This window comes from Malaclemys terrapin, chromosome 11, assembly GCF_027887155.1.
Source record: "Malaclemys terrapin pileata isolate rMalTer1 chromosome 11, rMalTer1.hap1, whole genome shotgun sequence".
Taxonomy (NCBI): Eukaryota; Metazoa; Chordata; order Testudines; family Emydidae; genus Malaclemys; species Malaclemys terrapin.
This window is the reverse complement of record NC_071515.1, coordinates 39,730,540-39,755,262: the sequence shown is the minus strand read 5'-3', so window position 1 is coordinate 39,755,262 and position 24,723 is coordinate 39,730,540. Positions and strand designations below refer to the sequence as shown.

The 24,723-nt window shown below is 40.4% G+C and overlaps 1 pseudogene; it reads right to left on the bottom strand.

Annotated features, from left to right (window-relative positions):
• LOC128845246 (dynein axonemal heavy chain 11-like) overlaps positions 1-24,723 on the bottom strand; it is a 233,488-nt pseudogene that overhangs the window by 97,651 nt on the left and 111,114 nt on the right.

Sequence of the window (24,723 nt, the reverse complement as noted above, 5' to 3'; positions counted from 1 at the left end):
CCTACTACATTATTCACACTCTCTCTCAAACAAATCAAGCAATACTTCTCCATTGCATCTCCTAAGCTTTCTTTTATCTCAGTAAAACTTACAAGAAATGAAGTTTGAATCCTCTCCTTTCGTTTTATTTATTTTTAGTTAGTAGGTGCTTTTGATTCACTAAACACCCCCCCCCCCCGTCAGTCTTTCCACCTTTGTGCTTGTTCTCATCTAGAACAGGCTCTTTTGCTGTCTCTTGCTACTTCAATCAAAATGATGGTGGTCTGACTCCGAGTTACTTGGCCTGGACAGCGGTTAATTTCTTGCTTTTATCCAGAATTTCACCACGGGAACCTCTCTCATTTTCCCAGTATATCCATCTCCACTGCTCTCTTCAGTCATTATCACCAGCCCAAATTACCTCAAATGTCAATGCAAACACTGATCCATGAACTAGATGGAGTACAACAGGGGGTTAGTACGTACAATGGTGACAAAAATTCATTTGGTTTCTTTCATGATATCTTTATCTCCAAAGCTTAAATTCTAGCACAAAAGGCTTGATTATGCCCTCCAGCCAACAACTGGACAGAACACCCCACTCCACAACCACAGCTATGATTGCCCCCTAGGGTCACAGTGGGTCCAAAGATTGCCCTGGCTTTAAAATGGACTTTCTGGCCTTTGAGCTTCCTCTGTTCTGCCCTGAAATACAATAAAATAAGCATGTGAGCTGGTAAAAAAAAAAAAAAACCTCCCTGAAATTTTTTCTAACAAAAACCATTCAGTTGAAACTTTTTATTCTTATATTCTTAATTCTTCCTTTCAGTTGACTTTTTGAAAACAAACATTTTGGGTTTTTTTATTTTTATATTTTATTATTTATTTTTATTGTCAATGTAAGGATTTTCTGTCTCCCTCCCTTCCTTTTTTCCCTCACTTTAATTATAACTACTACTCTTTAACTTGACATAATTTCCTCAATTTTTGAAAAATGTTGGACTGGCAATATTACAGTGTTTCAATTTTTCCTTTTAGCACTCTGTAACTTTTCCAAAGTTGGAATAGTTTTGAAAAGTTAGAGTGGAAAACAAAACTGAGAAAAAGCAAAACCTTTAGATATGATTCTATTGATTCAGTGGGCAAAAAAAGGGGAGGAGCGGGGGAGAGGTAGGGAAAAAAATTCAAAATGTTGATTTTTTTTTAAAAAAACCTAAAAAAAATTTTCCTGTCAAAAAATTGTGAGCAGCTCTAACGGGACCAAATGCACACAAAATCATCCAACTTCAAAGTCATTTCTTTCAGCTTTTCTCCCTTTATTTCTTTATTCCTTTCTCTTGTTCTCTTCTTCCTAGGGTGACCAGATGTCCCGATTTTATAGGGACAGTCCAGATTTTTGGGTCTTTTTCTTATATAGGCTCCTATTAACCCCCACCCCCTGTCCCGATTTTTCACACTTGCTGTCTGGTCACCCTACTTCTTCCAAGTGTCTGTCTCTACTTCCATCTTCCACTTTCTTCATCCCATTTTCTCTTTTGCTTCCTTCCTTTGTGTTCTTTTCCTGTCTCTCTCTCATTTCCCTGCTCCACTTCTCCAGAGGATCTTTTACCTCTGCCCTTCCCCCAGCAGCTTTATGTCCTTTCCTAGCTCTCGGCTGTACTCCATTCCTGGTTCCCTCTTCAACTTCTAATATTTTCTCTTCCCTGAAATCTTACCTCAAAACATCCTTTCCCCTCACTACCTTCTTTAACCCCACAATCGCTCTTCATTACCCTCATGTTCATTTCCCTCCCTCCATCCCATTCTCTCTTTTGGCTCCTCTCTAACTACATGTTTAGCAGAAGACTCTGGCATCTACTTCCACTGTTCTTGCTTTGGGATTGGCTCTTGCCACTCATGTTCCAGGATGAGCTCCCAGGGTATGGGATTTTTTTCTTTGAAAGGTCTCTCTCCTTCAGGGATCTCTTCTCTGTGTAGCCCAACATTTATTGGGCTGTCCATGCGCTTTCTTTAGCTCAAAGCTAGCATTACAACAAGGCAGCCAAGCAAGAATCAAAAGGTCAACATTGCACTGGTATGATGTGTCAGCTAGATATGGTACAACAAGAGCATAGATTGCTATACCAGACTGTTGCATACAATGCCTCAGTTCAAGCATCGGATATATCGGCATATTCCTGTGCCCAAAAATCAGCACAAGATCTTATGATGGATAATAAACTAACTGGAGTGACGTTAAGTGGCATTGTTAGTAACAGGGGACACTTGGTATCACCATAGGTATGTGCTTAATCTACACTACCGCTAAACATGATGTAATTTATGTCACTCAGGGTGTGGAAGCCATGTCTACTTACACTGGGCTATGTCAGCGGGAGAGCTCTCTCCCATCAACATAGCGTGTCTTCACCAGACGCAGCTGTACCAATGTAGCGCAGTAGTGAAGATAAGCCCTTAGTCTAGGAATCAAGAGTCTGCTACCCCTGCTGCTTCTTAATTAGGGTGTCACTCTTGGCAACAAATCTGAGGTTTTATTACCTGATTAGCTACAAAGTTAATTTGTAAGAAAAGACATAATTCACTTGTCTGAATTATTAAGATGCAAAATATGAAATGAATGGGAGATCAGAGTTAGTTAAGATGGGATGGTCTTAATTTTTGGTCAGTAATTCATTTACCCCTGTGGGGATTCATGGATTTTAATTTTACATTTTATTTTAAGTGATAAGAGACTCAATCTTATTGTCATGGATTTCAGTGCAGCACAATGGGGCCCCAATCTCAGTCAGAATCTTTAGGTGTAATACAAATAAGAAATAATAACAAAGACACCTACTTAGTAATATCAAAATTTCTATAAGAAATTTCAGAACTGATATCACCGAGATTCAGTGCTACTTCTGATTTTTCAATCAGTTCCCCAGAGACAGCAATACACAGGTGTCTTGACCTTAAATTTAGGTAATTATAATTAAAGATCTCATATGCCATTCAAAAGCATCTGTAGCTCTCTCTCGCTCTCTCTCGCTCTCTATTGTCTAAAACCATTATTCTGCATGTAGTTCCTTTTTTGTTCTCTGGTTCTTTGGACCACTTCCAAGATTTGGTTGGTGGTTATTTAAACCCTTTCTCCGTGTTCTGGTATTTTGTGCTTTGCCTCCTCTGATTCATGGATTATTCCACTCTCAGTGAGATATTTTTTATACCTATTCACAGCCATTCTTCATCCCACATATTGTAAATATAATGCCCATCTAATCAATCATTACTTCTATATCTCAAAATAAAACCATCCTTTCCTTATTAAGTTGAGCAAATTAGTCAAATGAATGTTTTCTAAAACTTGCTGCCTTTTTAGGTCCTTTGGCTCCCAGCCTGTCTCTCTCCCCCACCCCCTTTATAGTCCTTTGATTTGCAAACAGTACCAATTTAGATCAATTAGTGTTTATGGGGATATTTTGGCCTTCCTGATTTTACCATAATAATTTAGTTTTATAGACCACAATGACTGTGGAGGGAGCATCCCTTCCCAGAAAAGCAGGGTCAGGGGTGGCATATAACTAACAAATAATAGTTTCTGACCATCCCCCCTCTAAATCTGAGCTCAATTGATTTTACTTTCATAAGAACGGCAATCATATAAGAGGGAATGTGGTATAGTTAAAAAAAACAGAGTTTTATATATTACAACTTCTACAACAGACTTGCTGTATTATGCTGGGTAAATTACTACTTAGCAGCTCTGTGCCTTAGTTTACCAGTCTATACAAAGGCTAAGAAATGGTGCCCACTTCAAAGAGGTGTTGTGAGTCTCTGTTTATTAACTGATGTTTGTGAACCTCTGAGAACCTCAAATGAAAAGCACAAAATGTTATAATGCAATCAATAATAATAATAATGAATTGCAAAATGCCATTGTTTGTAGCTTCCATATAAAACAAACGTGCGGACAATGGTTTGATTCTGCTCCCACTTACACCAGTTTAAGGCCCCAGTTCAGTAAGGCACTTAAGCATGTATCTAACTTTAAGAACATGAGTAGTCCCATTGAAGTCTGAGACACAGCACACATGCTTAAAATCAGGAACCTGCTTAGGTACCTTTCTGAACTGGAATTGAGTCAGGAGTAACTCCAGTAAAGTCAGTGGCATTACTTCATAATAGAAATAGAATCGGGATCAGGCACATCAGACAGATTCCAGATTCCCCTCCCCCTTTCAAAATGTGTTTTTAATAAGAAATCCCATATTTTAATAAATTGCTTTCTCTTTGAGTCATCACAGAGTGTTCATGAATTAATGCAATTCAATACAGTCTGCAGAGCTGCATCTGTTCCTCTATGGAGTCTCCAGCACAAATCCTGTTCTGGTGAAGTCTTACTACTGTCCTAATGGAGCAAATGGCTAAAGACAGAATTCTTTCTAATGTGTATGTGATATATATGCAATTAAATTCCTGTTATAGTGAAGAATCACTGTCAGCAGAGATTATTTTAATGGATGTACAGTAGTACTCTAAACTAAGTCTTCACCATCTGTTCATCTTAATTATAAATGCAAACACAACATATCTTACATTAGCATCAGAACATAGTGAAATATCAGCGATTGAAATGCCCATACATGCTCTTTGTACAATACTGAATGCATCTGTGCTATTTTTCCTCTCTCTCCCCCACCCACCAACACAAATTGGAACAGGGGAAGGAAAGTGCTTATTCCTCACAGATAATTTCCTGACATGGTTGAATATTTTCCTGGCAAACAAGGATTAATTATAGAGAATTTTAATACATTATGCCTCAGAACACTTTCTAAAAGTATGCAGTGCAATAGGACTGCCACTTAATTTTAGCTCTTTTTAGTTGTCTTGGTTTTTTCCCCGTTTAGCCGGTAAAAGCTGTGAGAAACAGCAAATTCACTCTAATCCTAATAAATCACTAGCTTGCAGATAAAAAATAGCGGAAATAAACTTGAGCTTTTCTTTTTTCTAACTGAAATTTAAAAGAGAGAGACAAATAAAAGGCAATATAAAAGGTAAACACTTGATTGGGAAAGTTTACGGATATCCATACATTTCCTTTTTGATGTGGCTCTCTATGGCTTTGCAAACTCATTATTGGGAAGACAATAAAACATGTCAGACCATGGTGGAGGTATGGATTCATGGTCTCCTTTAATTTCATAGTTATACTATTAGGTGGTGGATTCTCTCAGTTTATATTGGGGCTGTAGCATCACTATAGTTAATATTGAGACTAGTTTACTGTTTAACAGCCCATTTCTCTATATGCTCTAAAATCCACATGTTGACTCATCTTGAAAATTGCTGTGTCTCATGGGAATCCGGGGTAGGATTAGTGAGCCAAATTTGAAGCTGCTTGTGCAAGGGGTTTTGAAGATACAGCCCCCTCCCCCATAACATGAAACCAAAGCAAAGCAAGTCATTGTGATTCTCATCAATGCTAGCATGATCAAAGGGGTTGTTGAGCATTAGGAAATGCACCCATAAAACAGAACTTTATTCTAAGGACCAGTGTAAGGTGCTATTGACTATTTCAGCACCAGGATAGTCATCAGTCAAAACATGAAAAATAAAACACACAAAACAAATTTCAACATTCTACAATAATTCCATCCAATCGACACAAACCAAGTGATCACCCCTATCAATTTCATTCCTCAAAGAGCAGTAGTTCCTGTGAAAATGGGTTCGGAAGGAAATGTCAGACAGTAGAAAAATCTTAGACACACGGTCCTTTTTAAAGCAAATCTCAAATGATATTCCCTCACCCCAAACTGCTATGGGGGAGGACGGGGTCTCAAGCAGCATCCAAACTAAAATAAACTCTTAGAAATAATATTCTAACCCCAAGAGAGAGAATTTTTCTATATCATTTTAATTTCTGTTAAAATGAAAATCCTGGTGTAATGTTAATTGTCATGTTTCTACTGCCCCAGCACAATATTGCTATGCTACCACAGGGTCTGGGTAGAGTTTGTGGTGCAAATCTGGGCTCATTTGATCAAAGGTCCAATATATGGTTGCCCATATTATGACCTGCTTTTAATTTTCAAAATGCTCCAAAATCCAAGTGCATAGTGAGATTATGTTGAATATTGGTATGCCTGTCTCTCTTGGTGCAGGCATTCCTCAAATGTAGCACCTTGCAATAAGGAGCTGATTTTAATATTCAAATTGCTCTAAAACCTATGTGCCTACCAAAGCTGTCTTGAAAACTGATATTTGACAATAGGGGCTGGCATAGACTGCGGGAGAGTCGAAGGAGAACACCCACTGAGGTGAATGGGCTATTGTGTCAAGCTGTATTCATCACCATGGGGTTTTCAGATGAATTGAAATGAATGGGCCACTTCGCACCTCTACAATGCTACAGAGGGTTGTGCAGAACCCCTTCCCACTATCCTAACCCCCAAAGGGGAGTACAATGTATGGGCTACCCTCACTCCCCTGTGTTGCCTCCAGCTGATAGATGTGCTCCTCACAGCCTGTTGGTTGCCACCTTCCTTTCTCCACAACTTTTACTGGGGGGGATGAAAGGCTCAGGAGGAGGGCAGAGCTGGTAACTGAGTTAGTGAGGTGTTCCCAGGAAGCCTCCTTCTGCCTTCAGTTATACCACCACTTCCTCAAGACAAGGAAAACTCACTGCCCAAAAACACCCTTCCAGAACACTGAATGCACGGATGCTTAACCCACAGAAAATCCGGCAATAAAGAGTCACAGCACACACCCACACTATTCTTTTTGAGTGACATTTTAGCACTCTCTTCTTCCCAGAGATGGAGCACTGCAGAGACACAGCTTATGGATAAAGTAAAAGAAACTGTCAGACCATGTCCTCACTAAGGGAGAGGTCACCTTTAGGTGGCCTCCCTTAGAGAACACCAGCTAGCTACACCTGGCCTCTATTTGACCACTTCACTTACCATGCACTAAACCCCCAAAATTGCCTGATGGTACCATGGCCCCTTGTCCAACGGATTCCCTCTGGAACAACATCTGCACTTATCCCAGATTTGTCATGCCTGCTACCAGACTGCTGCAAATCCCCACTGCAAGAATAGACTATTGTGCTCCTCAAGTTTGCACAACCCACATAACTCAGCACAGAAACGAGGGGTCCATGATCCCTTTGGGTGCAGAGCCACCTCTCTTCATGTCACAGTATGAGCTGTGGCAACCTGCTGCCAATAATCACTATGTTATGGACAGCAGTATTCACTAATGCAGGGAAGGGCAGGTGGAGTTCATGTAGACAAATGAGAGAATACAGTCCACCACATAAAATGGCCCATTTACTTAGTTCCTCAGGTCTGTTTATAATAGGGCAGCCCTAGCTGAAACATATTTCTAGAGGGGAATAAGGCACTGCTTGTCAATAGTTATTTTGCATTAAAGTTGTTGGGCCATGCACAAACACATACACTTTGGGCCAAATTTATAAAGGTATTAGTTGCCTAGTGGGATTTTCAAAAGTACTTAATTCCCATCGAAACTCCTATTACCAAATCCAGTCTGGATATACTCAGGATATGGGAAATCTTACAAGAACATCCATTCTCACAAGTTTTTTGCCAAAGATGAAGGAAAGCTTGGGGGTGGAAGGAGCGGATCTTTTGAGATTTATACTAATTTGGATCTAAGTCTTATGGGAACAGCTAGTGAAATTTCAGCACACACAAACCTGAATATAAACTCTACTCCTAGTTCAGCCTGAAACCCAAATTCCAAACTTTGGCCTTCAATCAATCAAGATTCGGATACCTCATCAGACCACCCTTCGTATCAACAGGGAGAAACAACGATGTAAATAGGTGACAAATCAAAGTATAAGTATTGCATACTGTAAGTCTAAGCTAAAGTATTTTATTAGACAATCCCTCACCCACTTTTGCCAGTTCTTAGAACTCAGTAATATACACTTCAAAGAGACGGCTGGTATCAAGTTGTTAAGAAGGCCAAATGAACTCAAACACAGGTGTGTAATGTAAGACTGCAGATTAGCCTGCTTGATGTAGTATCATTAAACATTTTATCACTCACAAGTGTCTATGAGGACAATATAAGGACCAAGCCTCACCCATCTAAAAGCAAGCCTTCAACTACTTAAGCAAAAGTAGGTTTGGAGAGCTATCTCCCAACAACTTTGTACTTTGAAAAACAATGTCATGAAAGCACCACAAATCATTAATAATGAGACTTTGTACTCATGAAATGAAAATGTGAGCACCTTACATTGCGCCATTTTAAATAACAATATTAAAAGGGAAAAACATTTTGTAATAAACAGCATTTTTGCTGATTGCACATGATTATGTTAAGCAGATTGTTCTACTGGTGTCACAGAGGTGACTTAATAGCTAGCTCCTATAACTAATCTCCACAGCTGACCTCTCCCCTCTGTTGATGAAGCCTATTCAAATCCTGCTGCCCTTTGCTCATTTTAAGATGTTATATTTCCGATCATGAATATATTTGTCAATGTTCTTTATTTTAAACCTGCAAAGATTTCTCCGGTGGTCTTCTTAACCTGCATGATTTGAGTTTTATATATTACTTTATAAAGTGCAACAAAAATTAGTTTTCATTGTTGTTATTATTTTTTACCTGATGCTTGCATGTCATTAATTAAAACAAGAAAAGACTCATAGGGTATCTGAGCACCTGTGAGAAGGAACAGTGCTAATATTCTTCACTACAACTTTAAAATAAAGGGTGGAAACATCACTCGGAGATAGGAAATACAATAGGTCATTTCCACAGTATGAATATACATAAACATTAAGAAAAACACTCCCTTGGAAATATCACAAATTAAAAGTTAAAAATCTGTTTTATTAAAATAATATGAAAGGAATTTGTATTTATGATATAGATTTCCTCATATATATGCACACATTCCCTGTGTAGACACACACATGCATGCCTACTTAAAATCTACTGAACACAAAACACAAAACCACAGGACAAGCAAGATGCCAATAGTCAATTAAAAAAAAAAAACACAACCTGAAAGAGGTTAAAAAGCAACTTAAAAATAATGATATCTGGAACAGGAGATATTCAAAGTTACTATCAAGGTCAAAAAAAAGGTGAAGAGGAGAGAAGTAAGCATTCCATATGAGAAATACAGACTGTAATAAATGGATCCCTTAAGGCCTGCAAGCAGATTGCCACAAGCAAAACACAAATCCCTAGAGGGCAGTACATAATTAACAATTTGAAGATCTAGCCACCGTCAAAAAGAAAGACAGGGAAGGCTACCCAAAAAAGTGAACAATCATTTTTCTCTCAGATCAGCTTGCTGATTACCCTATAAGCCCATGCTGGTTGTTCCTCAGACTGTATTTTCCTACTTTCCATCACAAATGTTTTCCTGTATGCTGTTTAGTTTTCCAGTAAAATGCTGGGATTCTAGACAGGACACATTGACTATAACTAGTAAGAGAGAAGCAGTGAAACAAGCATTTCTGAAGGTGGGGGGAGCAGGAATTTAAATCATTGTGAATATCAGGAAGATACATTTCAGCCAGATTATAAAAGTCAAGTAAAACTTGAGTAGATGGTGTTTTGTGAAAAGCAAACCATGATGCTATGGAGTACATAAATCAGATTTAAGGACCAATTCATGAAAAACTCTGACTCGTATTTTGGGATCGACAGAATGGTCGTATGAAAGAGAAGAACAACGGGATGTTTTTGTACTGTTGTTTCTAGATAAGTAACATACATACAATATCTGTGCATCTGCTGAAGCCCCAAAGGGCATGCAACTCAAAACTGAGATGCACGGTTCAGAGCAGGCTGAGCAGATGAACATGTGAGTACAGCTGGTTCATTCAGTCAGGCACCGATCTAGCATTGAGAACCACATGGGTGGCACCCACCTATAGCCCCATTCACTTCAATAGGTCATCTCTGTGTGACTCTGAGTTGCATCTGTGGAATTTGCAATGCAAAATCTGGGCCAAATATGGTATGGAAACATTCAAAAGGGAGATATATTTTAAAAAGGTGATGAGAGGAAAATACTGAAGGTCACCTGTATTGATCACATCTGCTTATTTTCTAGGCCCTTGGGAATGTCAAAGCTACAGTAATTCTATAGATCACATATGGGGCCAAGTTAACCCCTAGAATAACTCTACTAAATTCAGTATAGTTGCACTAGAGATAAACATGGCCTGTTCATTTGTAATTTTTCAGCTATAGATCATTTTGTCCCAACAATAAATTACAGATGGTAAATAATGTTAATGTCCTTTTATAGTAAAACCACATTTCTATTTATTACTTTATTTATTGCATACAGAAAACAAGGAAAGGATTACAACAGGCCAGAGCTGAAACATTTATTTCTGTGCCACCATTTTGGTGATACCTAGGGACAATGTATCTAATAATTTCAGAGCAACCATCATCAGTTTGTCTTCCAAACATTGCTTAGATACCACTGGGTCCTCAATAAAAAAGTGCTATGTTGCCATGAAGATCACTGCACCGCCCCTGAAACTCCACATAAAAATGTATGAAGATGACAAATCTTCACAGGCATGAGAATCCAAGTTAAAAACAGAGAAATGTAGATGAATACAAATTCTTCATGTGGCATACTCTATTCTTGTTTTTTACATGGGGAAGTATGGACACTAAAGGCATGCATAAATCCAGTGCAGAACACATTGTTTAAAAAACCACAACAGTACTTTGACTATCATATGCGAATACAAAACTATTCAAGATAGTTAAGTCCCAGGCAGATTGCGAAGAGCTACAAAAGGATCTCTCAACAATGGGTGATTGGGCAACAAAATAGCAGATGAAATTCAATGTTGATAAATGCAAAGTAATGCACATTGGAAAACATAATCCCAAATATACAAATAAAATGATGGGATCTAAATTAGCTGTTACCACTCAAGAAAGAGATCTTGGAGTCATTGTGGATAGTTCTCTGAAAACATCCATTCGATGTGCAGCAGCAGTCAAAAAAGTGAACAGAATGTTGGGAATCATTAAGAAAGGGATAGATAATAAGATAGAAAATATAATATTACCTCTATATAAATCCCTGGTACGCCCATACCTTGAATACTGTATGCAGATGTGTTTGCCCCATCTCAAAAAAGATAATTGGAATTGGAAAAGGTTCAGAAAAGGGCAACAAAAATGATTAGGGGTATGGAACGGCTTCCGTATGAGGAGAGATTAATAAGACTGGAACTTTTCAGCTTGGAAAAGAGACGACTAAGCGGGGATATGATTGAGGTCTATAAAATCATAACTGGTGTGGAGAAAGTAAATAAGGAAGTGTTATTTACTCCTTATAACACAGAACTAAGAGTCACCAAATGAAATTAATAGGCAGCAGGTTTAAAACAAACAAAAGGAAGTATTTCTTCATACAACACACAGTCACCCTGTGGAATTCTTTGCCAGACGATGTTGAAATATTCATCTCCTCAGCAGGGCCGACTCCAGGCACCAGCCGAGCAAGCTGGTGCTTGGGGCGGCAGATTATTCGAGGCGGCATTCTGCCCAATCCTAGGGCGGCACGGCCGCTTTTTTTTTTTTTTTTTTTGGTTTGTTGTGCTGCTCCGTCCACCCTGTAGGGGGCGGCGGCGCGGAGGATGGGAGCACCCTGCAGCAAGCCCAGCAGGGCAGTCCATGTCCTTCCCTCCCAGCCGACCGGAGCAGCAGGCGGCGCAGCGGTTGGGGCCGCATGGTAGCGCCCCGCTGAAGCCCTGGCCGCCCCCCTTCTCTCTTTCTCCCCCTCACTCCCTCCCCCTCTCCTCCGCTAGCCGGGCACGTCCCCCTGCACCCTGGCTTTGCAGTTCTGGCCACCCTGTTTTTTTGTTGTTGTTTTGTTTTGTTTTTTTTGCTTGGGGCGGCCAAAAAGCCAGAGCCGGCCCTGCTCCCCAGGATGAAATACTGAAAGAGAAAACTACCACCTACCACCTTCCTCTTAGACATACAGGAGTAAGTTTCTCGATCGCAAGATTCTGCTGATGAGAACACTAACAAATCTTTTTTCTGTAGCTTGAGTTTCTGCTATCTGACTCTATTACATAATATTCTTTAATTACTTATATTATATTATGTATAATAAATGTAAAACTTATTTTTACTTTTGTAATTATGACCATATTCTTAGTTACTTAGAGCCTTCTTTGGAGCTCTTCTACTCTTTTATAGAAATAAGCATTTAGGAAATTGGTAATAACATCATAGTTTTGACCATGTATTTTCTGAAGGTTATAAATTTTATATTTTAATCTGTCAGTTACAATGGGGTAAAGCCCCTTTTATTTTTAAGGAATTACAGCAATATGAAATAAAGTTATCCACTGATTTATATATATATATACACACACACACACATTCTCTCTCTCTCTCTCGAGGCTAAATTACTCTAATACAAGTCCACTGACTTCCAGCTAGTAAATTTGGCCCTTAGTCGAGATGTTATGGCTACAGGCCAATATGAACAATTGCCACAGTTAGGTCACAAACAAAAGCTGGCCACAGTTAAGCTTAAGATATTATGTGTGCTTTAGTGATTTAGTCCATGCTAAACTGGGTGAATTTACCTTGCCTAATTTCTAATCCTCTCAAACACAGAGTTTGAAAGTTAAACTCAGAATTAAATGAGATTTGGTTAGTGATTCCTTAGCAGAGACTGTGAGATGAAAGACAAAAAAGGAGACAGAAAACAATTCACATAAAAAAAATGTATACAGTGTGACATATCCCCTGTTTCAGCTGCTTTGCACCACTCAGTACAAAGCAGCTAGAAAGTCATCTTCACAAACTATTGGATGTTCCCTCTGGTAAGGGGGAAACCAATCAATACATGTCTAGGCTCACAACATACAACTTTACAGAAGTGATGGGGAGAGGCAAAAGACACAATCACGTGTTGAGGGCTTCCATCGCTATGCACAGACATGTGTACACATATAAAATAATCTGTTATTCATTGCTCATGTACAGCAAGTAATCTCCCATCATTGACTGACAGAAAGTGGGTAATTCAATGAATGTTGTGAAATGAAAACAGTATGTCAAAAGAAATTAAAACTTTTACCCTGAGATCATGAATAGCATTTCCTTTACCAAGAGCTATTTGGAAAACTGCCAGGGAGCTGAGAAAGGCTGCTAAGCAGCACCAACTTTGCTTGCCCTTACCTCCAACTCCAATTATGGGGCCTCAAGAATGCAGCTGACATGACACCTATGGAAATGAGATTAAAGCACAGTGTTTTTATTTTTGCTTGGTAGCAGACATTTCCATCGTATGTAATCTATCAAAGATTATGGGCTAGAAAATGTTAGTGTGATTTTCACAGAAAGATCCAAGCTGCAAAGTCCCAGTCTGGATTGCCATCCTCCTAATATTTGGGGGTGGAACTTGGATCTGAGGTTTTTGCTTTGGGCCCACCTCTACTAATTAAGCATTCCTGTTATTTTTTATGTAATGCTTGTGAAAGCTCCCAGGTAGTGTAAATCCCTTAATTTATTCACAGAACAGATGTGCGATGTCATGGTCTGGATTACTGCAGGCATCGTCACAAAGCCCTCCCATGTGCCTAAACTCTAACCTGGAGAGAATACCTCAGAGTACTCCTGTCCCTATGTATGCCTCTGGCTTTTCTGCTGGAACTACCAGCTAGTGCCAGTGGTAATCTGTAGGATGTGGACACCTATCTACTAGGAACTGGACTGAGACCTTCTTCAAATACAGCCAGCAGATGGCAGTCACTTTTGGTCACTACTGTCACTGACTGCATTCAAACTGGTGAACTAGATATGAACCAGTCAATATATTCCCCAATTGCCTGTTCCTGTAATTTCCATGTTGAAAAACGTCGAACAAAAACATCATTTAAGATTGTCAAGACAAAACCAACTATGTACAGCAGTAAAAGGACAAAGCCTCTATCATGTGGCTTAATTACATTCCCACTTGAGTAAAATATAGAGTTCTTTTAGCTACCATAATTGATGAGGTTCTACTCTATTAACAGTGAAGTAGCACAAGAAACTTATGCTCTCTCAGGCTACGTGACATCTGGTCTCAGGCTCAGTTCAGCCTCTACATGCACTGCTTCCTGTCGGAGTAATTAAGTACATTTTTCTTGATTAACAAAATCCAAACAAGATGAAGAGCTAATATGCTTTTTGCTCTGGGCCCAGTGGAAGAATTTTTACATTCCTTTGGGGATCCTCCACCATTGACTTGTATTTCTAGTTTTGTCTCAAGGTGAATCTAATGACATTTCTCAAAATGGAACATATTGTTCACAATTCATAGGTATCTTTGAGAGGCCTTTTTGCTGTGCCGAGGGATACAGACCCCCATTTTAGGCTTCGAGGACGGGGGGGAAGGAAGGGAGGGCAGGGATTCCAAAAACCAGCAAACAGAAATATTTTCTTATTTTGTATCACATTTTAGTGACGGGGGGGGGGGGGGGAGGGAGGGCGGAATTTGGCAGGGGATGGGGACTTAAATTTCACCTATAATGTTGTGAGCTCAAAAACACTGGCATTGTACAAATATATAAGAACCAGAAGGTGAAACATCATATACAAAGCAAAATAGTTTTACTATTTAAGCTAAATGGAATGCAAAAAGTGAACAAACAGCAAAATCTGTGAACGCTTAATTTTAATAACGGATCCTGCAAATCTTAGCTCATGTGAGTAATCCTAACTTACACATGCAGTGAGTGTCTAGCACATGTTTGGGCTAAAATAAATGTAAAAGAATTAAATAAACCTAACAAAGCAGAAGACAATGGAGTTAAAACAGAGCTAAATTTGGCTCCCTAGGTGCAAAACCTAGGTCTGTATTAAAAATGGCCTGTAAAATAATTTTATCAATAAACAATCATCTTACAAAACATGCAAGGGATGCCCCCAGAAAATCCCCCCAAAGGAATTTAAAAATGTAAATCTTACTTTAGTTCCCTTCCCCCCACCCCTCTTTTTTAGCCTTTGCAAAGTCTAGACACACTGGATCAATACCTCCTCTTGTAGATGATCTCCTGGCATGGACTAAACAGGAGATGTCATATTCACCACAGAACCCCACTTCAGACTGGAGTGAGCCTGGGGAGTTAATTAAACCCCCTTCCTAGAGTATTGTGCAGATTTCTAAAGTGTTTTTAAATAGCCTTTATTTCATTCCCACATAGAAATGTAAAATGTTTGAAATCAATATAATATTGTAATAACGAGTCTTAAAATATCGTAACGGGTAAAGCTGCAGTCTGCCTCAGGACTCTACTGTGGATTTGATGTGATCAGCAGCATGCTTGGTGGGTCACACTGAGAGGAAGCCAACAATTCACAGTGGGTCGAGGTTTCTTGGAACCTTTAAAAGTAAAAACTGTTACATTTTATTTTAAAACAGTGCTAAATGCCTGGCTTAGTCTGGTCACTTGGGGCACTCAGCACACCGCTCTAAAGATATGTGAGGTTATTTTTAATACCCTTGCAGGTCACCTTTAAACGAATTTGCACTTCAGTGATTATCTTTGTTAGAGCACACATTATACCAACTGAAAGTAAGGAAACTTACATGTGCTGTATAGCATCCTCAAAAAGAACAAGATTCATTGCAGCATGAAGCTCATTGTAGTGCTCTAATGAATCTGTTAAAATTCCGGTCAGCTTCTCCCAATCAGATACTGGAAAGTAACAAGGTTCTCCAACACCATGGGCAAAGTGGCAGTAAATTAGTGGCTTATGGATAAATACGTGCTCATCAACACCCTGATGGTAACAATATAGAGATATAAACAAGCATTCACACAGCATATTAACCCTTTATCACATTTTTTTCTCCTAATTTTAATGTTTTGAGTGAATTTTTAGTGCTTGTGAAAGCTGCTGAATTGACATCTTTGGAGGCTGAAATCCTCTATCCACAAAACAGATACAGCATACACAGTGGCAATTTACATTTCCCCATCATTCCCTGCCAACAAGCCAAAACCGTAATCTGGAGGGACTCCTTCCAGAAGTTTCGTTTTCATGGTAATTCAGTCTTTGTCTTCTCTGATGAGCCTACCAACAAGGGTGCCAGTTAATGACAATTGTGTGACAGTTTTGTACTCACAATTGTTCAGGAGGAAATGATTTAACACAACCAGATCATTTCACTGAGGCCGTTACTCAAAAAGCATATTTTAGATAGATAGATAGATAGATAGATAGATAGATAGATAGATAGATAGATAGATAGATTTGCCCATTTAGTAATACCATAAAGCTCTGATTTTTCATTGCAGCATTCACCATGAGGTTGTAACATACAAGCAGCTGATCAGAATGGAAGGTAAACAATCTCATTTCAAAGGAGAAACTGGAATAACTATATTTCCAATATAACAGGGGGTATTTAATACTATCCTTTTCATAATATTCAGATCATGTCTAATTAGGCATATGAATACATAGAAACAAGAAAAAGGAACCTGTTAAATAGTGAACCACAGAGCTGTCAGGTATATTCTTATTTAAAATCACGAATCCCATTTTAACTATCCTAAATTTTGGTAAATGGGAGGTAATACGGCATGAAACAGCGTAGAAGCACTCACACGTATTACTCATAGGTATCTCATATATATTGAAATCATACCTCAAAATATCTTTTTACAGTATCAATAAGATCTTTGTTAAAATGTTCAATATCCTTTCCCTCCATAAGTTCATCTGACTAGACTCAGAATGATTCATGGAAGCCATAAATAAACCAAATCAATAGGAAATCTCACACACTCTTGAAATGCAAAAAACATTCCCTGCAAAAATATTTTCAAATTTCATTTCCACGCTTGACTTTTTATGAACATTATACTATCCATTTCTGATTAATAACTAAAATGCTCCATCCAGTTAGATGCATATCAGTATGAATATTTGCTTTCCATAATATGTGTGTTTAATAGGAAATTAATGACGTCAGAGCAGCAGAAGTTATATAATGTGGTCATGTGCCTGCTTCAGGAACAGTGATTCCTTTTTCTCCCATTCTATTTGTCTCTGACATGCTTCTCTCCCTCTGTTCAACTCAGCCTCACTATATTTTGCCAAGACCACACTGCCCCCCCCCCCACTGCCATTCGCATTCTCATTACCTCTGACACATATTCCTAGCTGACCTGGGAACACACCTGAAGGACTTCAGCACCAGTACTACTAGTGATGTTACAAATAAGTGAGTCTTTAGTCCCCTACTATCTCGCTTAAATTTGACTCCAAATCGCTGTACAGTTTGATTGGCTCCTTCATGGTACTTCTTGTTGCCTAACACTTTTCTATCCTCCATTTTTCCTGACTGGTCACCATTGCCTAACAATATTTGGGGTGAAATCCTGGCCCCACCGAAGTCAAAGGCAAAGCTTCTAATAACTTCAGCAGAGCCACTATTCACGACAATTTCTCCAGAGTCTCCAGAGTTGTGAGGTCATTAATCTCCACGCTTCAGCAGCTGAAATTCTGTCACACACAGTGCTAGTGCACATAACGCATTAACTTTGGGCAGCTAACACCATGATGTCACCCTGGCACGTCAGTCTATGTCTTGAAAACATGAAGCAGGTGGTTCATGTAACCATACCTTCCCCAACTCTCTCATTCAGGGACATGTTAATCCCAGCTTACTTAATTAAGACCAGAATTCTACACCTGGTGTGAGGAGTGATTAGGAACCTATCTGGGCATTTTTTGACATCAGGGGAGTTTCTTGGGAAAATTTTTCCTTCTTTGGTGACCTTTTCATCCAGTTGTACTAGGAGGTCTTAAAAACTCACATCCAGCACTTTTTGCATCTGAACAGTTGCAGAAAAAGCAGGTGGTCAGGGACCTTGGCTTTGCAAATGTAAAATAGCCCACAAAAGCTACAGACGACCAATAACTGACCAAAAATAGTATAAGGGACAGATCCTCAATGGTGTTTAAGCACTAACTCCCATTGAAATCAATAGGAGTCAGGTGCCTAAGTACCTGTAAATAAAAGTCACACTATCAACAGCATGTGCTATTGCCCGCTCTGCTCAGGCTGCCCAAATTGCTGATCTCCCTCACACTCTGGCAGACTCCCTACATGCTGCCTCAGACTCTTTCTAGCCTCCCATGAACCTGCCCCACAATACCAAAAAGGTTCTCACTTCAATAAATAGTGGTAGGTGAGTCTGCCAAAGCCAACCAGAATAGGTAGGATAAAGGGAGGGAAACCACCTTGAGAATAAAATAGGAACGCTCTTCTTCCTCCGCGACAAACCCTTTCCCCCATTTTTAGAATCAAACACTGAACTTTCTGATATGTGCTCTCATTAATTTCTATTTCCATGCCTCTTTGTGCTTTCTGCTTCCAACACAGCAGAGGCAGCATTAGAAATCTCAGGAGAAAACTTGGTCTCTTGAAAGTTCCTGCCAAGACATCTGGCTAACTGGGGTGGGCATTCAAACTTGCGGGTTCAAACTGACACTGGTACACTTGAACCAGGTCTTGCAAGGTGCCAAGATCCTTCTTAGAGGGCATGAGAGCCCTCATCTCCCACTGACATCAATGGGAATCTTAGGAGATGCTCGGTGCCTTGCAAGATCATCCCTCTTGATTCACCCTGAAGAAATGTGCAGCATAATATTGTCCCTGAACACCTGATAGCTCAGTGGTTTGAGCATTGGCCTGTTAAACCCAGGGTTATGAGTTCAATCCTTGAGGGAGCCATTTAGGGATCTGGGGCAAAAATCTGTCTCAGGATTGGTCCTGCTTTGAGCAGGGGGTTGGACTAGATGATCTCCTGAGGTCCCTTCCAACCCTGATATTCTATGATTCTATGACCATGTATAGTGATTACAAAGACAGGAGGTAGGAGCAGAGTATAACAGGGAAGTGATGGCATGTCCACCCCACACAAGACCTGAAGGGGTTAAGTTGGCAGGTGGGTTAATTAACCCCCTAGGCTGCCCCTGGAGGAGGAGCCAGGGAACAGGGATGAATTAGAGATGATGCTCAGCTGGACAGGAACAGGAGGGGCCTATATAAAGGCAGGAGCTGAGAGTAGAAGGGGGCTGGAGAGAAAGAAACTGCACTCACTATCAAGGTGAGAGACAATAAGGGAGGAAGTAGCTCAGGAATCTAGCAGTAAGACTATGCAGACCTTGACTGCTTGTTGTACGGTCCCTAGGCTGCAGTGGCGGATTAGCCACTAGGCCAATGGGGACTGTGCCCAGGGGTCCTGGCCAATTGGGGGGCCCTTGGAAAAATGGGCAGCCACCCAGCGCTCCTGCCAGGGAGCAGGGCAAGCCCCTGTGCCCTGACCCCATTTCCCCAGCAGGAGTGCCAGAGGCAGTCAGGGGGGACTGCAGGCAGAAGAGGTGGGGAGGGGCCCTCACATACTCTGGCCCAGGGCCCCAAAACCCCCTAATCTACCTCTGCTGCGCTGGAACCCCGTGCAAAGGAGGGGTGCCTGGGTTCCCCTACCAGCCACTGGACAGTGGTGTTATTAAAGGGCAGGGAGAGGAGAGATTGCCTGGGTTCCCAGAGACTTTGATGTCCTGCAAGGAGAGGATTGCAATGACCTTGCTGTGGGGCCAAGCATGAAGCAGGAGCAGTTGAGTCCTGAAAGAGCGAGATAGAGAGTGATGGATTGAGTAATGACAGGAGGGGTGTTGGACTGGCAGAGCTAATCCCCAGAGGCAGTCAGAAGGAAGTGCTCCAGCCCTGAACACAGCACCCCACGGCAAGGGGGTTTTAAATTCAGTCCAGAGGAGGTCTGGAATGTGAATCTCTTTTAATCATATGATAGTTTTCATGGCTGACAAAAGCTTGGTTTACTGCATATTCCTACATAGATAACTATCCTCTATTAGACTTTTAATCAGAAACTTCTGATGCTATAAATAAGGGTGTGTCCATTATTAAACAAGCACTGGGCTGCAGTACAATTGAAAAAACAAAAAAATTACTCTTCTAGGGTTGCATAAAGAGTTTAAGTCAGTGTGTGGAATGTGGATAAAACTATTCTATTGGTACCTTTACATCCCTTTCTCTGTCTGGTGGGGAGCGTATCTTCTTATCTCCCAGGAAGAAGCTCCTGCATCCTCCATATCTTTCAACTGATGGGGATGTTCAGGGACTCATGATGCTGAACTATTTTCTACGGCTTGTGTGTCAATTAAGGGAACCCTATTGCACAATATTTTGGAGATTATCAACTCCTTTTGGCATTAACAGAGGTTATGTGTATGTATTTATGTGAGGGCAATCCCCAGCTCAGTTTGACTAGAGACTTTAAGAAGCGTAACATAAATCATATAAACATTTACAATGCATGGGTGGAGAAAAATGGTGATTGGTCTGATCCTATACATAGCAGAGGAAACTGTTTCCTGGAATATGTGTAGGTAGGAAGTACCTCTTAAATTAAAAACATAATGGAATCTAATAGCTGTGGGTAGGAAATTCTGGGCCATTTTCTGATGCAGACAAAGTGCAGCTTGTGTGAGTGTGCTGATAGATTTCAGTACACTGAAACTGAAGCCCCAGTGATGAAAATGGATATTTATGATGCTGCTGTAGATGGTGCTAGAGCATCCATCCTTGGAAAGTGGAGAGAAAACACAGAGAAAAGTTTCTGAACGAAAAGAAAAAAAGTGAATGGAGAGAAGGGTCATTATTTCTTTAAAAATACACCAATATATTTTTAATAAAACTGAAAACCTTGAGGATGAAAGCAAGAGTTGAAAAGGTTTTCACAGCCAATGCACATGGTGTTAAATATCTTATTCACTCCTTGTCTCACTCTATGGAGATCATAATTACTATCAAATGAGCCTGACCTCAGGGAAGTGCAGTCCTTTGCACTGCACTAGCTCTGTTTTCTCTCCAAAATGCTTGCTAATCTAGGTTTATTTAATGTATGCACATGGAGTAGGGATAGTTTGAGGACTGAATGCCATCACAAATTGCAAATGCCAGACATAAGAATGCAGATAACGCCTTAGCACAACAGCGTAGTGGCAGGAAGGAGTGGCTGTAATTCTTAGGAAGGACATTATATTGATGATTTATTTTATTATAAAATACACTAATAGCTCTTATCGATATAATTATAGTCTTTTTTTTTTTTACAAGTGCCTGACAGCCACAAAAGTGTTCAGAAAAATTACAAGAATGTGTAGCGGGGTTTTTCAGATGCAGTTCAAAGTATACTAAGACATACATTTCTGGGACTCTGACTGCTTCTGCTTAGTGAAAGCCAGGAGCCCCAGGAAGAGGATTTGGGAGTAAATATTTCTCAGTTATTTATCCATTTCCAAACCAAAACTTGATAAGCTGAAAGGAGAAACAGAAAACACCTCAATTTACAACTGCCGGGAAGGTAATTCTAGTTAGATGCCCCTTGTCCCCTCCCCCCAAATAGTCCATGCATCTCCAAGCATAACATGTATTGGGATTATTGAGATAAAATTTCTGCCTCTGATGAGAATATCACATAGCACAAGGTAAACCCTGTTAAGCAAAATTCACAGTATCCAGCTGGGTTTTGAGAAGTGTAAGAAGAGAGCCCAAGGCATAAATCCTGCCATCAAAAATAAGAACTCACCTCTTAAGTTCAGAAGAGTTGCTTTTGTCACTCTGTTGGCAGAAGACAACCTGAAAACTGTCTATTGTAAGATATTCCTGGTCCAAGGAGGGCCTTGGATGGTGTATCACAGAATCATAGACCTTAAGGTCAGAAGGGACCATTATGATCATCTAGTCTGACCTCCTGCACAACGCAGGCCACAGAGTCTCACCCACCCGCTCCTTTATCAAACCTGTGTCTGAGCCATTGAAGTCCTTAAATCACGGTTTAAAGACTTCAAGATGCAGAGAATCTTCCAGCAAATGACCCATGCCCCATGCTGCAGAGGAAGGCGAAAACTCCCCAGGGCCTCTGCCAATCTGCCCTGGAGGAAAATTCCTTCCCAACCCCAAATATGGCAATCAGCTAAACCCTGAGCATGTGGGCAAGACTCACCAGCCAGACACCCAGGAAAGAATTCTCTGAAGTAACTCAGATCCCACCCCATCTAACATCCCATCACAAGCCATTGGGCATATTTACCGCTAATAGTCAAAGACCAATTAATTGCCAAAATTAGGCTATCCCATTATACCATCCCCTCCATAAACTTATCAAGCTTAGTCTCAAAGCCAGATATGTCTTTTGCCCCCACTGCTACCCTTGGAAGGCTGTTCCAGAACTTCACTCCTCTGATGGTTAGAAACCTTCATCTAATTTCAAGTCTAAACTTCCTGATGGTCAGTTTATATCCTTTGTTCTTGTGTCCACATTGGTACTGAGCTTAAATAATTCCTCTCCCTCCCTGGTATTTATTCCTCTGATATATTTATAGAGGGCAATCATATCTCCCCTCAACCTTCTTTTGGTTAGGCTAAACAAGCCAAGCTCTTTGAGTCTCCTTTCATAAGACAGGTTTTCCATTCCTCGGATCATCTTAGTAGCCCTTCTCTGTACCTGTTCCAGTTTGAATTCATCCTTCTTAAACATGGGAGACCAGAACTGCACACTGTATTCCATATGAGGTCTCACCAGTGCCTATAATGGTACTAACACCTTCTTATCTCTACTGGAAATACCTCGCCTGATGCATCCCAAGACCACATTAGCTTTTTTCACGGCCATATCACATTGGCAGCTCATAGTCATCCTGTGATCAACCAATACTCCGAGGTCCTTCTCCTCCTCTGTTACTTCCAACTGATGCATCCCCAGCTTATGACAATAATTCTTGTTATTAATCCCTAAATGCTTGACCTTACGCTTTTCACTATTAAATTTCATCCTATTACTATTACTCAGTTTACAAGGTCATCCAGATCTTCCTGTATGATATCCCGGTCCTTCTCTGTATTGGCAATACCTCCCAGCTTCATGTCATCTGCAAACTTTATTAGTACATTCCCACTTTTTGTGCAAAGGTCAGTAATAAAAAGATTAAATAAGATAGGGATCGGTTTTGGGAACAGAGGAACTCCACTAGTAACCTCCCTCCAGCCTGACAGTTCACCTTTCAGTACAACCCATTGTAGTCTCCCCTTTAACCAGTTCCTTATCCACCTTTCAATTTTCATATTGATCCCCATCTTTTCCAATTTAGCTAATAATTCCCCATGTGGAACCGTATCAAATGCCTTACTGAAATAGAGGTAAATTAGATCCACTGCATTTCCTTTGTCTAAAAAAATCTGTTACCGTCTCGAAGAAGGAGATCAGGTTGGTTTGGCACGATCTACCTTTTGTAAAACCATGTTGCATTTTGTCCCAACTACCATTGACCTCAATGTTCTTAACTACTTTCTCTTTCAAAAATTTTTCCAAGACCTTGCATACTACAGATGTCAAACTAACAGGCCTGTAGTTTCCCGGATCATATTTTTTCCCTTTCTTAAAGATAGGAACTATAGTGTAGAATGGATATAGCCATTCCCATGCCCCCTTCCTACAGATGGGGTGGTATCTCTATGCCCTGTAACCCTCAGTTGTTACAACAGACGTCTGAGGCTGTTAGCAGCCAGTGTAAGTTAGAAGAGCATGACTTGGAACAATCACAGAAAGAATAACTATAGAGCTCCACTGTGTTATTTTAGAGCCACTTTGCAGAATGTAATCCCATTTTAAATACCAGATTTTCAAAAAAGAGTGCAGTAGCTCAGCCCATAAACATCTGTATGGAAAAAACTATTTGCATGTGCAAATTAGTTAATGGTGCACCTATGTCCCTTTCTGCATGTCAATTATTCAATCTACATGCACAGCAAATAGTAATTTGAGTTTGTAATTTCAGTGCAAATGGATGGACAGGTGTGAAATTTGAAAAATCTGCTGACACATACAGCTGCTTGCACACACAAATACACTGTCAGAGGGTAGACTGGCCACTTTAGGGAGCTGGACTCTGCTCCGCCTGGATTTTGTTATGCCCTGTAGCAGGGTGGTCACCCTGCTCATGCCCTGAAGGGCTTAAAACAGCCCTGGAGAAGGCTGTGGTGGAGAAATGCTACGGTGATTGGGGGAAGCAGCCATAGGAAAAATCCTCACAACATTGACAGCCCCTTTGACCCAACCAACAAAAACAAACAAACCAATGCCCAATCCTGAAACTAACCACAAGCAACCAATGCCCTAACAAAAGTAAATTACCCATCTTAAAAACAAAAGCTTTGCCCCAAAAAAGGAAACACTCCAGAGACTTCATGAAGTCTACTAGGGACTTCACTGTTGTGCCATTGGTTTTATGCAGAAGGTGCTCAGATACTACCATGATGGGCAGCAGTTTAAAACCCTAAGGCAGGCAAGGCAAACAAAGAGTTCTCCATGCTAAGCAAAAGTAAGTTTAGCTACATCTACTCTACAGCTTCTGTCAGCATAACTTATGTTGTTCAGGAGTGTGAATAAACCACCCCCTGAGCAACATAAGTTACACCAACATAAGTGCTGGTGTGGACAGCGCCACCGCTGACACAGCTTCTGCCGCTTGCGGAGGCTGGAATAATTAAGCCGAGGGGAGAGCTGTCTCCCATTGGCTTAGAGCGGCTACATTAGAGAGCTTACAGCAGCGCAGCTCCATCGGTGCTACTGCGCTGCTGTAAACTCTCTAGGGTAGCCTCTCTTACTCTCTGCAGGGTCAAAAGAGCAA